The sequence below is a fragment of the Sapajus apella genome, unplaced genomic scaffold, assembly GCF_009761245.1.
Source record: "Sapajus apella isolate SASKATOON/1434 unplaced genomic scaffold, GSC_monkey_1.0 scaffold33, whole genome shotgun sequence".
In the NCBI taxonomy this organism is placed as follows: domain Eukaryota; kingdom Metazoa; phylum Chordata; class Mammalia; order Primates; family Cebidae; genus Sapajus; species Sapajus apella.
In genome coordinates, this window is record NW_022436973.1 from 6,767,425 (window position 1) to 6,772,494 (window position 5,070).

General features: G+C 44.3%; 2 long non-coding RNA genes across 4 annotated transcripts in view; both read left to right on the plus strand.

The window, feature by feature from the left end:
* The window catches only part of LOC116562742, a 72,537-nt gene that overhangs the window by 12,366 nt on the left and 55,101 nt on the right, over positions 1-5,070 (plus strand). The gene's annotated exons all lie outside the window — the stretch shown is intronic.
* On the plus strand, positions 2,204-5,050 carry LOC116562743. The gene is made up of 3 exons (XR_004274086.1): positions 2,204-2,543; positions 2,581-2,809; positions 3,376-5,050. It is a non-coding gene; the product is annotated as an uncharacterized LOC116562743 (long non-coding RNA).

Below are 5,070 nucleotides of genomic sequence, written 5' to 3' on the forward strand. Positions count from 1 at the left end.
TTTTTTTTTTTTTTTTTTTTAATGGGGGCTTCTTGCTGTGCCACCCAGGCTGGAGTTCAGTGGCACAATCAGCTCATTGTAACCTTTAGCTTCTGGGCTCAAGGGATCCTTCTGCCTCACCTTCCTGAGGAGCTGGGACTATAGATACATGCCATTGCACCTGGCTAATTTTTAAAATTTTTTGTAGAGATGGGGTTTCACTGTGTTGCCCAGGCTGGTTTTGTTGTTGTTGTTGTTAGTTTTGTGTGTGTTTTTTTTGAAACAGAGTTTTGCTCCTGTCTCCCAGGCTGGAGTACAGTGGCACAGTGTCAGCTCACTGCAACTTCTGCTTCCCAGGTTCAAGTGATTCTCCTGCTTCAGCCTTCTGAGTAGCTGAGACTGTAGGTGCCTGCCACCACGCCTGGCTCATTTTTAGTATTTTCAGTAGAGACAGGCTTTCACCATGTTGTCAAGGCTGGTCTTGAACTCCTGACCTCAGGTCATCCACCCACCTTGGCCTCCAAAAGTGCTGGGATTACAGACGTGAGCCACTGTGGTCAGCCTGTCTCTATGAATTGACTATTATAGGTACTTAATGTAAATGGAATCATATTTGTCCTTTTTTTAAAAAATTATTTTTCTCATTTGAGACAGAGTCTTTGTTGCCTAGGCTAGAGTGTGAAAGTGGCTCACTGCAGCCTTGACCCCCAGGCTCATGTGATCTGCCTTAGCCTCCCAAAGTATTGGGATTCCAGGTGTGAGCCACTGCACCTGGCCCAACAAATCCTTTTGTTTACTGTTCTTCATAACAGTTTGAGAAAAATAATATCTTTTTAAAGAATAGAGAAAAGGGAGGCACAGAGGGGCTAAGTAATACCTGAGGTAGGTTGTACAGCTGGTCGTTGGAAGAGACAGGATTTTATTCCTCAAAAGTTAATGTTGTTATTATCTCCTCCATTTCTGACTCTAGTCATCGAATCTTTTTTCTTTTTTTCTTGGTCAGCCTAGCTGAGGATTTGTCAATTGTTTAGATTTTTCTCAAAGAGACAACTTTTGGATTTATTAATTTTCTCTATTGTTTTTCTGTTCTCTATTTCATTCATTTCTGCCCCAGCATTTGTTGTTTCTTTCCTCTTGCTTACTTTAAATTTAGTTTGCTCTTCTTTTCTAATTTTTCTGGTATCTTAAAGTGAAAGGTTAGGTTATTGATTTACAGTCTTTATTTTTTTAAACAAATAGACATGTGGATTTCCCACTCTGGGTTCCCCTTCCACAACAGCATGGGAGCTGTCTTCTCTCTCTCTGTCTCTCTAATAAATCGCTCTTCCATGAAAAAAAAAAAAAAAAGGAAAAAAGACATGTATGGCCAGGCATGGTGGCTCATACCTGTAATCCCAGCACTTTGGGAGGCTGAGACAAGAGGGTAGCTTGAGCTCAGGGGTTTGAGACCAGCCTGGGCAACATAACAAGACCCCATCCCTACAAAAAATAAAAAAATTAAGCCAGGTGTGGTGGTGTTTCAGCCATTCCAGAGGCTGAGGTGGGAATATCGTTTGAGCCCAGGGTGTGAGGCTGCAGTAAGCCCTGATTGCATTGCTGCACTCCAATGTGGGCAATAAAGTGAGATACTGTCTCAAAGGAAAAAAAGGCATTTATAGCTATGAATTTTCCTTCAAGCACTGCTTTAGCTGCATTCCATAAATTTTAAACATTTTTATTCATGTTGTATTTTCTAATTTTCCTTGGAATTTCTTCTTTGAATCATTCATTGACTAAGAGTATGTTGTTTAATTTCCACATACTTCATGTATTTGTGAGTTTCCCATGTTTGTTTCCCAAATTTCTAATTTCATTATATTGTCCTCAGAGAACACACTTTGTATTATTTGAGTCCTTTTAAGTTATTTGAGGTTTGTTTTATGACCTAGCATATGGTCTTTCCTGGAAAATGTTCCATGTGCGCTTAAGAATAATGTGGCCCTGGCATGGTGGCTTACGCCTGTAATCCCAGCACTTTGGGAGGCTGAGGTGGGAGGATCTCTTTAGCTCAGAAGTTTGAGATGAACCTGGACAACATAGTGAGACACCATCTCTACAAAAATTAGCTGGGGTGGGCATATCTGTACTCCAAGCTACTTCGGAGGCTGAGGTGGGAGGATAACCTGAGCCTGGGAAATTGAGGCCACAGTGAGCTGTGATCATGCTTCTCCACTCCAGTCTGGTTGACAGAGCAAGATCCCATCTCAAAAAAATAAAAAAATATATATATATAAATTAAAAATATGTGTATTCTGTGGTTGTAGGGTACAGTGTTCTGTAGATGGGTGTTAGGTCTAGTGGTATAGGGTGCAGTGTTCTGTTCATTGGGGTTAGGTCTAGGTGGTTGGTAGTGTTGTGTTCTGTAGTTGTAGGGTGCAGTGTTCTGTAGATGGATGTTAGGCCTAGGTGGTGTAGGGTGCAGTGTTCTGTAGATGGGTGTTAGGTCTAGGTGGTGTACGGTGCAGTGTCCTCTAGACGGGTGTTAAGTCTAGGTGGTTGTAGGGTGCGGTGTTCTGTAGATGGGTGTTAGGCCTAGGTGGTGTAGGGTGCAATGTCCTCTAGATGGGTGTTAAGTCTAGGTGGTTGTAGGGTGTGGTGTTCTGTAGATGGGTGTTAGGTCTAGGTGGTGTAGTGTGTAGTGTCCTGTAGATGGGTGTTAAGTCTAAGTGGTTGTAGGGTGCAGTGTCTTGTAGATGGGTGTTAGGTCTAGGTGGTTGTAGGGTGCAGTGTTCTGTAGATGGGTGTTAGGTCTAGGTGGTGTGGCATGCAGTGTCCTGTAGATGGGTGTTAAGTCTAGGTGATTGTAGGGGGCAGTGTTCTGTAGTGTTAGGTCTAGGTGGTGTGGGGTGCAGTGCTCTGTAGATTGGTGTTGGGTCTAGGTGGTATAGGGTGCAGTGTTCTATAGATGGGTGTTAGGTCTAGATGGTGGAGGGTGTGGTATTCTGTAGATGGATGTTAGGTCTAGGTGATACAGGGCACAGTTTTCTGTAGATAGGTGTTAGGTCTAGGTGGTATAAGGTAGTGTTCTGTAGATGGGTGTTAGGTCTAGGTGGTGTAGGGTGCAGTGTTTGGTAGATGGATGTTAGGTTTAGGTAGTGTAGGGTGCAGTGTTCTCTAGATGGATGTTAGGCCTCGGTGTATAGGGTGCAGTGTTCTGTACATGAGTGTTAGGTCTAGGGGTGTAGAGTGCAGTGTTCTGTAGATGTGTGTTAGGTCTGGGTGGGGTAGGATAGTGTTCTGCAGGTGGTTGTTAGGTCTAGGTGGTGTAGGGTGCAGTATTCTGTAGATGGGTGTGTGCCGTAGGTGGGAGTTAAGTCTAGGTGGTGTAGGGTGCGGTGTTCTGTAGATGGGTGTCAGGTCTAGGTGGTGTAGGGTGCAGTGTCTATAGGTGGGTGTTAGGTCTAGGTGGTGTAGTGTGCAGTGTTCTGTAGATGGGTGTCAGATCTAGGTGGTGTCAGGTGCAGTGTCTGTAGATGGGTGTTAGGTCTAGGTGGTATAGTGTGCAGTGTTCTGTGGATTGGTGTTAGGTCTAGGTGGTATAGGATACAGTATTCTGTAGATGGGTGTTAGGTCTAGGTGGTGTAGGGTAGTGCTCTGCAGATTGGTTTTAGGTCTAGGTGGTTTTAGTGTGTTCAAGTCTTATGTTTTACTATTGATTTGCTGCCTACTTCTATCCATTATTGAAAGTGGGAATTGAAGTCCAACTATTGCTGTTGAGTTGTCTTCTCCCTTTATTTCTGTCAGCCTTTGCTTCCTGTATTTTGGTGCTCTACTTTTTTCATATATGTTTAGAACTTTTATGTCTTTCTGATGGAGTAACCTTTTTCCAATTATAAAGTATCCTGCTTTATTAGGAAATAGTATCTTAGACCCAGACAATCTCTTGGCTCCCAAGCCCATGCTCTGATGCCCGTACCAGCTGCCCTGTCCCTGAAGGTGTGTCCTCTCTATTTCTCTACCTCCTGTATCCTCATTCGTTTTGGACTCACCTAAGTGATCTTTGTCAACTTGGTCTTCCTGTCCTGGATCTTGATAAGACCAGCTGAAATTTTATTCCCTACTCTGAGGAAATCCTCAGCCCTTCCCTAGATGCCTGTAGATTCCTAGAAGTTCCCATTTTCCATCATCTTGGCCTTTGGGGCCTGCTTTCCTACAGCATACCCTGGTGCCGTGTAGTTGCTATGGCTTGAATGTGCCCCAAGAGCAACGTTCATGTGTTGTAAACTTAATCCCCAATGCAATAGTGTTGAGAGATGGGACTTTTCAGAGGCTCTGCCCTCACAAATGGATTAATGCTGTTACCACAGCGGTGGATTCCTGATAAAAGGTGAGTTCAGCACCCTCTTGCCTTCTCTCCTGTGTACTCTCTCACCATGTGAGACCTTCCGCCATGAAATGAGGCAGCAAGAAGGTCCTCACAGATGTAATTCCTTGATCTTGGACTTCCCACCCTCCAGAACTGTGAGCCAGCTCTGTTCATTATAAGTTACCAGTGTCAGGTATTCTATCACAGAAGCACAAAATTGACTAAGTTGGTAGTTTTCACAATTCTGTTTCCCATTCGTCTCCGCCAGGCTCCCCTTAGACTCCCTAGTCACTAAATCTTGGTAACACAAGTGAGCCCTTTACTGTGGGAGGTGAGAGGAAAGGCACAATTTACAGAAACACAGAGGTCAGGTTCCTTTTCTCCATCCTTGGGCATCCTCTGGGCCCTGGCTTTATAGGGTTTGACTCATCCTACCAGCACCCAGCCTCCTGTCACTGTCGCCTGCTCCTGGCTCTGCTCGCCTCTTCCCTCCATTTCCCAGCCCTGCTTTCCTCTCTGGAGCAAAAGCACTTCTCTCCCTCTGCCTCCTGAAGAGCCATTTGATGGCTGCTTTTGTTGTCGTCGTTTCTTTGGCCCCTCCAGGGTCAGGTTCTAACTGTCTTCCTTGGTCTAGCCCGTAGTAATTTAGTAAGAGGGATATGGAGGCAGTTAGGTAAGAAAACTTCCCACCTGGCTTCCCATGCTGCCTTTTTTTTTTTTTTTTTTTTTTTTTTTTTTTTTTTTTT